Consider the following 16,253-nt stretch of genomic DNA (forward strand, 5'->3'; position numbering starts at 1 on the left):
GGATAGGAGGTTGGGATATGGGGTTGGGCAGGGACGTGCACAGACATTTTGAAGGAAAGGGGCTCAAGTAAAAAAAAGAGGGCACTTTTTATAATTTAAAAAACGTCTGCCAGATTTAATCGGCAGATGTGCTGCGGCCCAGGGACACAGTGGACTCCCGCCAGGCCTCCTCGACATTCCTATCCCCCATAAAAGTTGGTGTTTTTTTTTAAATCGAGTCAAGAACAGTTTCTATGAAGGTCTGCCATGTGTATATACACTTTGGCTGTGCTGTCAGTCTTATTTACAGAAAACATGTGACAGCTGCCCTATAATATACTGTATTATAGAGGAGATTTATACAAAACCTGTGCAGAGAAAGAGCGGTGCAGTTGTCCATAGCAACCAATCATATCGTTTTGCAGGGGGCTTTTCCAGTAAGGGCTGCATAGACTCAACTTTGTGGCCGGACATGCTGTGGGCTGGGCTTCTCTCTGCCTCCTCTGCTCCTGTCTCCTCCGTGTGGAGAGAAGCAGAGAAATGGCAGATAATGACAAGGTAAGTGGCGCCCCCTTCCTGCAGGGAGGGCACAGCACCCTCCATTAAACCACATACAAATCTCCCCAGCAATGGATCCTTTTTACTTCACCTGTCACCCTGAGTCTGTAGCTCCTTTTGTGAGGGCACTAGAGGGGCAGGTGAGGAAAAGGGCAGGGGCTCCAGCCCCCTTTCACTCCTATGTGTGCACGTCCCTGGGGTTGGGATATGACAAGAATATATGAGGACTGGATCTGAAGCCAAAAGCTTCCTCCTTTGTTTATTTTCCTCCCCAACAGGGATTAGGAAGGAAAAACCAGGCAACGCCGGGTACTCAGCTAGTATATATATATATATATATATATATATATATATATTTCTAAGGTGAAAATATACACACCTCCCTATGGCACCCCTCCCATCATTTTCCCTGTTACCTTCTACTCTCCTCTCTTATGTTTGTTGAGCCCATTGACAGCACACACATACTTAGTATGTATCTTCCAAGACCTGGGATAACTCCTATTGGCTTGGAGTCCTGACAATGTCACCAAAGGTCCTAGAAAATCCAAAGTGAGGGGGCGTTCACACGCTATTACTAGCAGCGGGTTTCACGCTGCGGGAAACCTGCTGTGAGTTACACTACCATTGATTTGAATGGGTCCACAGAGAGTCCCAAATAGTGTCAGATTTGCGGACAAATTTAAATCAATGGTAGCGTAACTTGCAGTGGGTTTCCCGCAGCGGGAAACTCGCTGCTAGCTACTAGCATGTGAACGCACCCTAAGTGTGTGTGCTGTCTATTGGCTATATGCAGCCGGACAGCTTTTGGGCTATATTCTCACCAGTGGCGTTGCTGGGATGGGTGTCACCCGGGGTGGTAGTAAATGGTGTCACCCCCCCTCCTCCTCCACAAACTGTGAGCACAGTGGATTTTCGTCCATAATCTGCAAAAAATCAGAAGCAAAAATAAAGTGTGATAGCCAGGGGGGTTAAGGGTATGGGGAGTGTAGCTGTGCAGTAATTAAAGGGTGCTTGTTAACCCTTGACATTCGTGACGCCAGGGTGAGGGTTCCTCAATAACGCTTTTCCTACCGCCACCCTTCCCAAGAGCGATAGGGAGGTAGATAAGAAAAAAAAGATTGTCCACAACCGGAGAGTTTGTAAAACAGTATTAACTTTTACTGAAGGTTTTCTGCAAGCTTCAATAATACAACAGTCTCTGAGCATAACAATAGCTTTCCTTGGAGATTGACAAAGGTTGGGACTTTAGCATTAAGAGTCTTTTAGTACTATGCGTTGCTCCACTGGATTTAGGGGTTAGTTGTGGTCCAGTAGTCACGCCAGCATTAGCGGGGATTTAGATTTGAACTCATGGTTTTGGTTCCGCTGAGGCCGGAGGTTTTGAGGCCTAGCGTGTCTTTGAAAGTTGCGTAGCACCGTCCTGTTAGTCCGGCATCCACGAGAGCAGCAACCCAAGAGAGCGATAATCGGACGCAGCTCCCTTATATGGGCAGGGGCTGGACTAATGCTAATTGGTCCATACTGATGTCAATCACCATTACAGAGATTTGTGAGTAACACGTGACCCAAGGACCTCCTAAGGTCCTACAACATACCATAGAGCAGTGGTTCTTAACCTGGGTTCGATCGAACCCCAGGGGTTCGGTGAGTCAGTCCCGGGGGTTCGGCTGGGGAGGTCGCAACAGGACAGGCAAACCAAGCAATTGCTTGGGGCCCCGAGCAGAGCCCGTGTTTGCCCATACTGTAGCGACGGGGCAATTCCTCCCATAACTATTAACTCCTTGCGGCCCCGCGTTAAGTTTAAAAATGCAGGGCCGCCGGGACATAGCGCACGCCGGGACGTCACTGACGTCCCGTTCGTGCGCCCATGGAAATGGAGGCGCCGAGGACCGGAGGATAGAGAAGGAGGAAGACGCGTGCTGGCCAGCTTGGTAAGTGACCAGCGGCACGTCATCTTCGGTGCTCTGACCACCAGTCCTGAGACCTTCTGCTATAGCCGGAGCGGTGGTTGGAACACTGAAGTGGGCAGTACACAGGCATACAGCCTCCAGCCATACACTGTATATGGCTGGAGGCTGTATGTCTGTGGCAGCCGTTGGCTGTCCGGGCATGCTGGGAGTTGTAGTTTTGCAACATCTGGAGGTCCGCAGGTTGAAGACCACTGGCCTACATAATGTGGGGGAACACTGCCTGCCTAATGTGGGGGAACACTGCCTGCCTAATGTGGGGGAACACTGCTTGCCTAATGTGGGGAAAAACTGCCTGCCTAATGTGGGAGAACACTGCCTGCCTAATGTGGGGGAACACTGCCTGCCTAATGTGGGGGAACACTGCTTGCCTAATGTGGGGAAACACTGCCTGCCTAATGTGGGGGAACTCTGCCTGCCTAATGTGGGGGAACACTGCCTGCCTAATGTGGGGGAACACTGCCTGCCTAATGTGGGGGGAACACTGCCTGCCTAATGTGGGGGAACACTGCCAGCCTAATGTGGGGGAACTCTGTCTGCCTAATGTGGGGGAACACTGCCTGCCTAATGTGGGGGAACACTGCCAATGTTGTGAAAATTACATGAGAGTGGCACTTGCCAAGGTAAATCCGCGCATTTCTGAACTGTTCTCTGAAAGACAACAGCAGAAGTCACACTGATTTGCAGTAAATATTCATTATGTTTTTGGTTTTGTGTGAAAATCATGTTTTCATGGTTTTCTTCTTAATGGTTTTGTTCATTTTGTGCACCTATGTATAAATATATACTTAAATACATTACTATATAATATATGAATAATTATTAAATATATACATATGTATTAACATTAGAGATAGACTTTAGGAGAGGCAACTAGGGGCTGTCCCACCTGAGGAACCTTACCTGAACGTAGTTACTCTGACTTTGGGGACCTCTACACTAAGTACGGTATGCAATACGGTACCGGGACATCACAAAAGTGTCTGTTTTTTGCAGATTATAGTCAATAATCCGTGCATAAAATATGTTGGCAAATTTTCCTATCTGTGAATACAGCCAGTGTGTAATAAGAAATGTATTTTGGGTATATATATATACGTTTTGATCAAAAAGTGCGCTAAGAGCCTCAATTTTTTGACCGATGTGTGCTGCTGCAAACCTCTTTTTTTGTATACTCTGTATCTGCCATGGCAGTGTGCACCCGTGTATTAGGCTGTTGTGCTGGCTATCTTTCTTTTTTCTTGTATGTACAATTCAGGGGGAAATGGCACCCTCTTTAGCTGTGCACCCCTCCCCCGTTTTCACAGGTGGAGTTTTAAATGGATCCAGCATGTCACCCAGTCAGAGGCTATATGCCCAGCAGAGGTGAGTGGATAGTTGAGCGTTAGGCTCAGAATTTGTGCTAGGGTCCCATCCTAAATGAGGCCACCTCCCCGTGGTGGATGGGGGACACTTTTTGATCAAAAAGTGCGCTAAGAGCCTCAATTTTTTGACCAATGTGTGCTGCTGCAATCCTCTTTTTTTGTATACTATATATATATTTTTTTTATTATTATTACTTTTTTAATATTTATTTTAGCAGAAGACCATCTACCCTGACATACATGTCATACCAATAATACTGGCATATTCCAAGAGTAACTATATACCACCACACAATAACTGGATAATACCACCATATTGTACTGAATAAAACCACTATACACAGACAAGTATAGTATACAATATAAGTGATTATATACTGGACCATATGGTGGTAGATATCATCTGTACACAGGATGTGTATACCATATAAGTGTTTACAGTTACATTTTGGAACTCACAATTACGTATTTTCTGATCAGCCGCATCCTCTTTCCTTTTCTTCTCTGTCCGAATAAGACCACCATGTGGATCTCTTAACATCTGCAGGAAAAAAATTTCAAACTTTATATTTTTCCAGAGCCCTCCCCTCCTCTACACAATCTTTCCGTCAATAGGCCCACAAACTGTAATAATGCCCTCCTTGGTGTCCTGCACAGTAAAAGGGCAGGTAGGTAGGTAACCAGGTAAATGGGTAGGTAGATCAGGAAGCCAGATATATAGGTAGGTGACAAGCCAGGTAGGTAGGGGGCTAGCTAGGTAGTTAGGCAGCAATGTATGAAGGCCAAGTATGTACACAGTTAGATAGCTAGGTATGTAGGTAATAAGATAGCCTGGAATGTAGTTAAGTAGTTAGGCATCCAGGTATAATCCAGGTATAAAGTTAGGTTGTCCCTCTTCCCCAAAGGCATAGGCAGCAGAGTTAACTCCCCCTTCCCCAAAGGTATAGGCAGCAGAGTTAGCCCCCCACCCTTCCCCATAGGTATAGGCAGCAGACTTAACCCCCCTTCCCCATAGGTAAAGGCAGCAGAGTTAAACCCCCTTCCAAATAGGTATAGGAGCAGAGTTAACCCCCCTTTCTCCTTAGGTATAGGCATCAAAGTACCACCCCCCCACCCCCACCCCCTTTCACCATAGTTATAGGCAGAGTTAAACCCCCTTTTCCCCATAGGTATAGGCAGAGTCCCCCCCTTTCCCCATAGAGGCAGAGTTAACCCCTTTCCCCATAGGTATAGGCAGAGTTACCTCCCCTCTTCCCCATTGGTATAGGCAGAGTTACCCCCCCCCCTCTTCCCGCTAGGTATAAGCAGGGACACCCCCTTCCTCTTTCCCATAGGTATATGCAGAGTTACACCCCCCTCTTTCCCATAGGTATATACAGAGTTACACCACCCCCTTTTCCTATAGGTATATGCAGAATTAAAAAATAAATAATGCTCACCTGATGTCCCACGCAGCGATCTCCTCAGCAGCAGGCACCCATGTCTTCTCCCCTCCACAGTACAGGCACTGATGAGTGACGTCATCGGCGCCTGTACTGCGTGCTGCATGGGGGTGGAGGTCACGACTCCTCTGTGTAAGCAGCAGATTCGGCTCACACAGAGGGGACGCCTTCTCCTGTATGTGCGTGTACCGCACATACCAGACAAGGCAGCGCTGTCTGCTGGGGATCTGGGACGAGTGTCCCGGATCCTCAGTAGCGGGGGGCCCTTAACCCGGCCGGGCCCTCAGACGATGTCCGATTGGACCGGCCGGTCAGTCCGCCCCTGTGCAAGGGGTTAAATGGGTTATCCAGGAAAAAATATTTTTTATATATATATATATATATATATATATATATATATATATATATATATATATTTCAACTGGCTCCAGAAAGTTAAACAGATTTTTAATTTACTTCTATTAAAATATCTTAATCCTTTCAGTACTTATAAGCTTCTGAAGGTAAGGTTGTTCTTTTCTGTCTAAGTGCTCTCTGATGACACGTGTCTCGGGAACCGCCCAGTTTAGAAGAGGTTTGCTATGGGGATTTGCTTCTAAACTGGGCGGTTCCTGAGACACGTGTCATCAGAGAGCACTTAGACAGAAAAAAAACCTTAACTTCAGAAGCTCATAAGTACTGAAAGGATTAAGATTTTTTAATAGGAGTAATTTACAAATCTGTTTAACTTTCTGGAGCCAGTTGATATATAAAAAATAAGTTTTTTCCTGAATAACCCCTTTAATCTACCAGGTATGATTTCTCGGCTTCTGGTAGTTACAGTGGGTGACTGTGCTGCCCTATTCTAGCCCTATACTACCAACAAAGAACTGACTACTAAAAGGTAACCTCAATTGGTTCGCTATAACCAATACTCACATTTCAAAAAGAACCAATTAATAAAATAATATTTTATTGAACATATATATAATAAAAGACATACATTTTAAAATAGGTAGAGCATGAAAATGAAGGCATTGCAGATGACAACAACAGATGACTGGAGATGGTAAATATTGTGCAACAATACATGGAATACAGAGACAGATGCAAGATATAATAGAATGCACTCTCAAAGGCTGCAAGTGAATGGATTAACATATGGAAAACAAGTACCATAGTATCACAAAGTAAGCCAGAGAGGTAATGTTAGAACATGGAAAGCATCCATACAAAAAAAAAAGCTGAAATAAAGCAGAAAAAACAGCCAACAGGGACTCAACGCCATGCAAGTTACCACCTACCACTCCAACCCCAACGTACGTTTTGCGTTAATGCTTCGTCAGGGGGCGTCACGTTCCCTCCCATAGACATCAATGGAGGGGGCTTGGTGTGACATCACAAGGGGGCGTGCCTGTGATGTTACGACCGCAGCCGATGCTCCAAGCTGGATGTTCAGAAGCCTGGGGCACGGGAGTACCCCCTTAAATGGGTCATCGAAAGATTAAAGGGGATAGGGGATAAGAAGTCTAGGAGTGGAGTACCCTTTAAGGGTATGTGCACACTGAGGGATATCTGCTCGGATTTATTACTGACAGATTTCCGCTTGCAGCAGACTGATATTGCTTTCATAAGGATTTTACTGCACACTGCAGAATTTCTACTGCCGAAATTCCAAAATCTGGGTCCTCGGAAAGAATGAACTTGTTCAATCTTTCAGCAGAATACCACCCAGACTGCGTTGTCATCAATGAGGATGGTGCATATCTTGGCATTTGTAGTGCCAATTGATATAAGTGGCGTCTGCTGCACACAGAATGTGCGCCTGGAATTTCTGTAAGCAGATATTCCTCAGTGTGCACATACTGTATCCCTATTCACAAAATTAATGATAATTAACTGATTTGTGGACTCCTGCTAATAGACCCCAACATATCGCAAGAATAGAGGCTTCTTGACCTCTGAGGGAATATACGAGCAGAGTGCATGCTTAAAGGGGTACTCCGGTGAAAACCTTTTTTCTTTTAAATCAACTGGTGGCAGAAAGTTAAACATATTTGTAAATTACTTCTATTAAAAAATCTAAATCCTTCCTGTACTTATTAGCTGCTGAATACTACAGAGAAAATTATTTTCTTTTTGGAACGCTCTCTGATGACATCACAAGCACAGTTCTCTCTGCTGACGTTATTATACTAATAATAATGCTTTATTTATTGTTGTCCTTAGTGGGATTTGAACCCAAGTCCCCAGTACTGCAAGGCAGCAGGGCTAACCACTGAGCCACCGTGCTGCTCCTAGCATACATCTGCTATGCATGGTTGCTAAAATGGACAGAGATGTCAGCAGAGAGCACTGTGTTCGTGATGTCATCAATGTTCCAAAAAGAAAGGAATTTCCTCTGTTGCATTCAGCAGCTAATAAGTACTGGAAGGATTAAGATTTTTTAAAAGAAGTAATTTACAAATATGCTTAACTTTCTGCCACCAGTTGATTTAAAAGAAAAAAGGTTTTCACCGGAGTACCCCTTTAAGGACGCAGGCCTTTTTTTGCAAATCTGACCACTGTCACTTTAAGCATTAATAACTCTGGAATGCTTTTACTTTTCATTCTGATTCTGAGATTGTTTATCGTGACATATTCTACTTTATGTTAGTGGTAAAATTTCGTCAATACTTGCCTCATTTCATGGTGAAAAATTCCCAAATTTGATGAAAAATTTGAAAATTTAGCATTTTTTTTTACTCCTTAAGGACTGAGCGATTTCACGTTTTTTGCATTTTTGTTTTTTCCTCCTTGCCTTTAAAAAATCATAACCCTTTCAATTTTGCACCTAAAAATCTGTATTATGGCTTATTTTTTGCGCCACCAATTCTACTTTACAGTGACTTTAGTCATTTTACCCAAAAATGCATGGCGAAACGGAAAAAAAAATTAATTGTGCGACAAACTTGAAGAAAAAATGCCATTTTGTAAATTTTTGGGGCTTCCGTTTCTACGCAGTACATTTTTCGGTAAAAATGACACCTTATTTTTATTCTGTAGGTCCATATGGTTAAAATGATACCCTACTTGTATAGGTTTGATTTTGTATTACTTCAGAAAAAAATCATAAATACATGCAGGAAAATGTATATGTTTAAAATTGTCATTTTCTGAGCCCTATAACTTTTTATTTTTCTGTGTTCAGGGCGCTATGAGGGCTAATTTTTTGCGCCGTGATCTGATGTTTTTAGCAGTACCATTTTTGTTCTGATCAGACTTTTTGATCACTTTTTATTCACTTTTTTGTGGTCTAAAAAGTGATAAAAAATGCGCTATTTTGGACTTTGGAATTTTTTTGCGCGTACGCCATTGAACGTGCAGTTTTAAAAGCAGTATATTTTTATAATTCGGACATTTCCGCACGCAGTGATACCACATATGTTTATTTTTATTTACACTGTTTTATTTTGTTACTAGGAAATGCCGGGTGATTTAAACTTTTAATTCCAAAGGGAATACCTGAAAGGGTTCACTTTTTTTTTTTTTGCGAGCTCATAGCTCCTATAGGGACCTATGAGCTTGCAATGGCTGATTGCATACACAGATTGTTGCCTTGGTAACAAGCTGTGTAATCGGCGGTTGATTGCTCCAGCCTGTAACTCAGGCATGGAGCAATCAATGAGAGACGGGACGCCGACGGAAGAAGGTAGGGACCTTCTTCTCTCCAGGTAGCTGATTGGGGCATCACGATTTTATCGCGATGACCCCGATCAGCCCGAATGAGCAGCCGGGAAGCATTTACTTTCACTTTCGATGCGGTGCTCAGCTTTGAGCACCGCATCGGAAGGGTTAATAGCGCTTGGCCGAACAATCGCGGCCGCGCGCTATTAACTGCGGGTCCCGGCTGGGAATAGGCGCTGGGACCATCCCGCTATGACACCGCGTTACAGACAGGGACCGGACTTAGGACATACTCATACGTCCTAAGTCCTTAAGGCGTTAACTTTGAAGCTCTCTGCTTATAAGGAAAATGAACATCCCAAATAAATGTTACATTGATTCACATATACAACATGTCTACTTTATGTTTGCATCATAAAGTTGACGAGTTTTTACTTTTGGAAGACACCAGAGGGCTTCAAAGTATTTCAGCAATTTTCCAATTTTTCACAAAATTTTCAAAATCAGAATTTTTCAGGGACCAGTTCAGTTTTGAAGTGGATTTGAAGGGCCTTCATATTAGAAATACCCAACAAATGACCCCATTATAAAAACTGCACCCCTTAAAGTATTCAAAATGACATTCAGTAAGTGTGTTAATCCTTTAGGTGTTTCACAGTTATAGCAGCAAAGGGAAGGAGAAAATTCAAAATCTTCATTTTTTACACTCGCATGTTCTTGTAGACCCAGTTTTTGAATTTTTACAAGGGGTACAAGGAAAAAATTCTTCCTAAAATTTGTAACCCAATTTTTCTCGAGTAAGAAAATACGTCATATGTGTATGTCAAGTGTTCGGAAGGCGCTGTAGAGGGCTCAGAAGGGAAGGAGCGACCGTGGGATTTTGGAGAGTGAGTTTTTCTGAAATAGTTTTTGGGGGGCATGTCACATTTAGGAAGCCCCTATGGTGCCAGAACAGCAAGAAAACCCCGACATGGCATACTATTTTGGAAACTACACCCCTCAGGGAACATAACAAGGGGTCCAGTGAGCCTTAACACCCCACAGGTGTTTGACGACTTTTCGTTAAAGTTGGACGTGTAAATAAAAAAAAAAATTTTCACTAAAATGCTGATTTTCCCCAAAATTTTACATTTCTACAAGGGGTAATAGGAGAAAATACCCCCCAAAATCTGTAACCCCATTTCTTCTGAGTATGGAAATACCCCATGTGTGGACATCAAGTGCTTTGCTGGTGAAGTATAATGCTCAGAAGAGAAGGAGCGCCATTGAGATTATAGAGAGAGAATTTGGTTGTAATAGAAGTCGGGAGCCATGTGCATTTACAAAGCCCCTTGTGGTGCCAGAACAGTGGACCCCCCCACATGTGACCCCATTTTGGAAACTACACCCCTCACAGAATTTAATAAGGGGTGCAGTGAGTATTTACACCCCACTGGCATTTGACAGATCGTTGGAACAGTGGGCGGTGCAAATGAAAAATTACATTTTTAATTTTCACAGACCACTGTATTTATTTATTTATTATTAATTTTTTTGCGTTTATGTCAGAACCGCTGTAAAATCAGCCACCCCTGTGCAAATCACCAATTTAGGCCTCAAATGTACATGGTGCGCTCTCACTCCTGAGCCTTGTTGTGTGCCTGCAGAGCATTTTACGCTGACATATGGGGTATTTCCGTACTCTGGAGATATTGCGTTAGAAACTTTGGGGGTCTTTTTTTCCTTTTAAAAAAGTATGGGGCAACACCAGCATGTTAGTGTAAAAAAAATTTTTTTTTGCACTAACCGGCTGATGTACACCCCAACTTTTCCTTTTCATAAGGGGTAAAAGGAGAAAAAGACCCCCAAAATTTGTAGTGCAATTTCTCCCGAGTACAGAGATACCCCATATGTCCTTGAAATACGACAGGGCTCCGAAGTGAGAGAGCGCCATGCGCATTTGAGGACTAAAATAGGGATTGCATAGGGGTGGACATAGGGGTATTCTACGCCAGTGATTCCCAAACAGGGTGCCTCCAGCTGTTGCTAAACTCCCAGCATGCCTGGACAGTAAGTGGCTGTATGGAAATGCTGGGAGTTGTTGTTTGCAACAGCTGGAGGCTCCGTTATGGAAACACTGCCGTACAATATTTTTTATTGGGGGGGGGGGGGCAGTGTAAGGGGGTGTATATGTAGTGTTTTACCCTTTATTATGTGTTAGTGTAGTGTAGTGTTTTTAGGGTGCATTCACACTGGCGCAGGTTTACAGTGAGTTTACCGCTAGGAGTTTGCGCTGCGGCACAAAATTTGCCGCAGCCCAAACTTGAAGCAGGAAACTTACTGTAAACCTACCTGTGTGAATTTACCCTGTACATTCACATGGGGGGGGGGGGGGGGGGGCAAACCTCCAGCTGTTGCAAAACTACAACTCCCAGCATGTACTGACAGAACGTGCATGCTGGGAGTTGTACTTTTGCCACAGCTGGAGGCACACTGGTTGGAAAACCTTCAGTTAGGTTCTGTTACCTAACTCAGTATTTTCCAACCAGGGTGCCTCCAGCTGTTGCAAAACTACTACTCCCAGCATGTACTGATCCCATGCTGGGAGATGTAGTTATGCAACAGTTCGAGGTGCGCAACTACAACTCCCAGCATGGCGAGACAGCTGTTTGGGCATGCTGGGAGTTGTAGTTTTGCAACATCTGCAGGGCCACAGTTCAGAGACCACTGCAGCGTGATCTCCAAACTGTGCCCCTCCAGATGTTGCAAAACTACAAATCACAGCATGCCCAGACAGCAAACTGCTGTGTGGGCATGCTGGGAGTTGTAGTTTTGCAAGATCTGGAGGATTACAGTTTATAGAACACTGCAAAGTAATCTTCAAACTTCAGCCCTATAAATCTTGCAAAACTACAAATCCCAGCATGCCTAAACGGCTGTCTGGGCATGCTGGGAGTTGTAGTTTTGCAACACCTGGGGGGGGGGGGCTACAGTTTAGAGAGCACAGTATCGTGGTCTCCAAAGTTTAGCCCCCCCCAGATGTTGCTAGGCAACTGCTCACCGGCTTCCATAGTCTTCACCAGGGAGCCACGAGGGAGCCGCGCCGCCGCCGATCAGGTAAGGGACCTCCACCGTCGCGGCCGCCGGTCACGCTACAGTTCCCCCGTTCTGCCCGGAGTACCATCGGTGGGCAGGACGGGGGAACCGAACTTTAACCCCTCCTCCCCCGATCTGCTATTTGTCGCCGCGTCTTGATGACCAATAGCAGGGATAGGACGGGTGGTACCCCTGCCACCTAACTCCTATCCCTTCACGGGGAAGGGGGGTGTCTTGATTTTCCGGGTCACCGGACACCGGTATGACCCGGATCCGCCGAAAATCGTCGGTCTGAATTTCCGGCATGGGGGGGTCTCAGGACCCCCCTGGGCATATGAATGGGATGCCTGCTGATAGATATCAGCAGTCATCCCGGTCTGGTCCCCAACCGGCTAGCGGCGGGGACCAGAATTCCCTTGGGTGTATGCATACGCCCCACGTCCTTAAGGACTCGGGATGCAGGGTGTATGCATACACCCTATGTCCTTAAGAGGTTAAAGCTGGACTTACCAGATATACAGCCTGTTTAAAGTGGTACTCCTGTGAAAAACCATTTCTTTTTAATTAAAGGGGTACTCGGGTGGAAAACTTTTTTTTTTCAAATCAACTGGTGCCAGAAAGTTAAACAGGTTTAAAAATTACTTCTATTAAAAAATCTTAATCCTTCCAGTACTTTTTAGGATCTGTATACTACAGAGGAAATTCTTTTCTTTTTTGAACACAGTGCTCTCTGTTGACATCACGAGCACATTGCTTTCTGCTGACATCCATTTTAGGAACTGTCCAGAGCAGCATATGTTTGCTATGGGGATTTTCTCCTACTCTGGACAGTTCTTAAAGGAAAACTGTCAGATATTTTCTCCCGCACTATCCACAGTACTGGTGGATAGTGCGGGAGACGCTATCCAAAACGAGCCCTACCTTACCCGGATCGTTCGCCCGCAATTGTAGTTTTATTCTATATGTATATCTTGCTGTAACTGGCACGGGCGGGGCTTCTGCAGCTTAACTGGCACTGACATCAGCGCCGCTTATGAACATTCATCCCCCCTCCCTACAATTCTCCCTCTCTTCGCCACTCCTAACTGGAGGGAGGGGGGATGAATATTCATAAGTGTCGCTGACGTCAGTGCCAGTTAGGCTGCAGAAGTCCCGCCCGTGCCAGTTACAGCAAGATATACACATTGAATAAAACTACAATTGCGGGCGAGCGGCCAGGCGGATCCGGGTAAGGTAGGGCTCGTTTTAATCAGCGTCTCCCGCACTATCCAACAGTACTGTGGATAGTGCGTGAGAAAATATCTTACAGTTTTCCTTTAAAATGGACAGAGATGTCAGCAGAGAGCACTGTCGTCATGATTTCAGCAGAGAGCTCTGTGTTCCAAAAAGAAAACAATTTGCTCTGTAGTATTCAGCAGCTAATAAGTACTGGAAGGATTAAGATTTTTTAATAGAAGTAATTTTCCACCAGAGAACCCCTTTAACTGGTGCCACAAAGTTAATCAGATTTGTTAATTACCGTATTTATCGGGGTATACCACGCACCGGCCTATAACACGCACCCTCATTTTACCAAGGATATTTGGGTAAAAAAAGTTTTTTACCCAAATATCCATGATAAAATGAGGGTGCGTGTGTGCGCGTGTATACCCCGATATACCCCCAGGAAAGGCAGGGGGAGAGAGGCCGTCGCTGCCCGCTTCTCTCCCCCTGCCTTTCCTGGGGTCTAGAGCGCTGCTGTCGGCCCTTTTCACCCCCTGGTTATCGGCGCCGCTGCCCATTCTGTCCCCCTGACTATCGATGCCGGTGCCGATAGCCAGGGGGAGAGAAGCGGCGCCGACAGCCAGGGGGAGAGAAGGGGCAGCGGCACCCATTGCCAGCGCCGCTGCCCCGTTGCCTCCCCCCATCCCCGATGGCATAATTACCTGAGTCGGGTCCGCGCTGCTCCAGGCCTCCGTCGTGCGTCCCCAGCGTCGTTGCTATGCACGGCGCGGCGCTCTGACGTCATGCGCCGCGCCGTTCAGCGCATAGCAATGACGCCGGGGACGCACGACGGAGGCCTGGAGCAGCGCGGACCCGACTCAGGTAATTATGCCACCGGGGATGGGGGGAGACAACGGGGCAGCGGCGCCGGCAATGGGTGCCGCTGCCCCTTCTCTCCCCCTGGCTGTCGGCGCCGCTTCTCTCTCCCTGGCTATCGGTGCCGGCACCGATAGTCAGGGGGACAGAACGGGCAGCGGCGCCGATAACCAGGGGGTGAAAAGGGCCGACAGCAGCGCTCTAGACCCCAGGAAAGGCAGGGGGAGAGAAGCGGGCAGCGACGGCCTCTCTCCCCCTGCCTTTCCTGGGGGTGTATCGGTGTATAACACCCACACAGACTTTAGGCTAAAAATTTTAGCCTAAAAAGTGCGTGTTATACGCCGATAAATACGGTACTTCTATTTAAAAATCTTAATCCTTCCAGTACTTATCAGCTGCTTTATACTACAGAGGACGTTGTATTTCTTCCTGGCAGGTTAAGCTATGGAACAAGGCCCATGAAAGATCTCACATAGTTGCCTTTCAATGTTTTTGCACCAGATAAAAAAGCATAGCATGCAACTTTTTTGATCTGGCACAACCATATTGGACAGCAATAAAGCCAGTCAAATGAACTGTAAACCTTTGTAAGTAAATCTACATACCCCAATGCATCACTTGAAGCTCTTAGGATGTTATAACACAGGCAGACTGGTGCCCAATTTAAAGGGGTACTCCAGTGGAAAACACATTTTTTCAAATCAACTGGTGCCAGAAAGTTAAACAGGTTTGTAAATTACAAAGGTGGAAGAGAATGTGCACTGGTAGTCCGGCATCACTTAAAGCTCTTAGGATGGTATAACACAGGCAGACTGGTGCCCAATTTGAAGGGGTAGTCCGGTGAAAAATGTTTTTTTTTATTTTATTAACTGGTGCCACAAAGTTAAACAGATTTGTAAAATTCTTCTATTTAAAAATCTTAATCCTTTCAGTACTTATCAGCTGCTGTATACTACAGAGGAGGTTGTATTTCTTTCTGGAGTTCTTTTCAGTCTGACCACAGTGTTTGCTGCTAACACCTCTGTCCATGTCAGGAACTGTCCAGAGCAGGAGGGGTTTGCAATGGGTGTTTGCTCCTACTCTGGACAGTTCCTGACATGGGCAGAGGTGTCAGCAGAGAGCACTGTGGTCAGACTGAAAAGAACTCCAGAAAGAAATACAACTTTCTCTGTAGTATACAGCAGCTGATAAGTACTGAAAGGATTACGATTTTTAAATAGAAGTAATTTACAAATCTGTTTAACTTTGTGGCACCAGTTAATTAAAAAAAAAAAAAAATTTTTCACCGGACTACCCCTTTAAGGGTAAGACTAAAACCCTTCTTCCCTGTCACACAAAAGGATACTCTGAACTCACTGATAAAAGACTTTGAGATCAGTTTGTGGACTAATTGAAAGTTTCAGCTTATTCCAAGTAATACTGTGGAGCAGGACTTTGTATAGGCCCCATTTATTCAATGTGCACCTGTGGTGTTGGATGGGGTAATGTATAATTAACCTCATCGTAACGCCAGGGCGTGTTTGACCTATACACCACCCGAGGTAGGACAGCTTCACCTGTGCCAGGCACGGGACAAATAATCACTACGACGCAAGGTTACAGTTAACTAGCTTGCTTTTCTGAGGTTGGAAAGATGGTACAATCCATTACAGCTCAGATTGGCGTGAAGGAATTGCAGGGTAAACTTAGGGAATCTTATCGGCTTACTGGGACTTATAGTAGATTGTGCTGTATATAATTGACTTGACTGGTATGCAGCCCACACTATACTTTAGGGACGTGGACTTGACTAACTTGACCGAAGTAATCTCCGAGACTGTAGGCTTACCGCAAGGCTTTGACTTTCACCTGGGTAGTGGGGTTAATTTGTAGTAGAGGCTTGGTTGCTGGGCTAGGCCTCAGGCCTCCTTTCAGATCCTCCTCACAGACAGACTTCACTCCTCACTGAACTGTACCTCAGCACTAAGAGAGGGAGAGCTGAACCCTGATCTCACTATATGTGGGAGGAATTTAAAGAGATCCCATTGGCCGGATAAGTCACATGTTCACAGCTTCATACTCCCCTTAACAACAAGGTCCTTGACAACAGGTATCTTAAGTGCATAGAAAATACAATACATTAAACCTTATGTAACATTGCA

The 16,253-nt window shown here is 45.2% G+C and overlaps 1 protein-coding gene across 1 annotated transcript in view; it reads right to left on the minus strand.

The window, feature by feature from the left end:
• The window catches only part of FERMT1 (FERM domain containing kindlin 1), a 125,697-nt gene extending 109,669 nt beyond the window's left edge, over positions 1-16,028 (minus strand). Inside the window, exons 1-2 of the mRNA XM_056567829.1 lie at positions 15,941-16,028; positions 4,331-4,412 (exon numbers count right to left, since the gene is read on the minus strand). The gene's annotated coding sequence lies outside the window, so the exon portion shown is untranslated. The remainder of the gene's footprint in view (positions 1-4,330; positions 4,413-15,940) is intronic.
• Positions 16,029-16,253: the final 225 nt, after the last annotated feature.

The sequence above is a fragment of the Hyla sarda genome, chromosome 3 (genome assembly GCF_029499605.1).
Source record: "Hyla sarda isolate aHylSar1 chromosome 3, aHylSar1.hap1, whole genome shotgun sequence".
Classification (NCBI taxonomy): Eukaryota; Metazoa; Chordata; class Amphibia; order Anura; family Hylidae; genus Hyla; species Hyla sarda.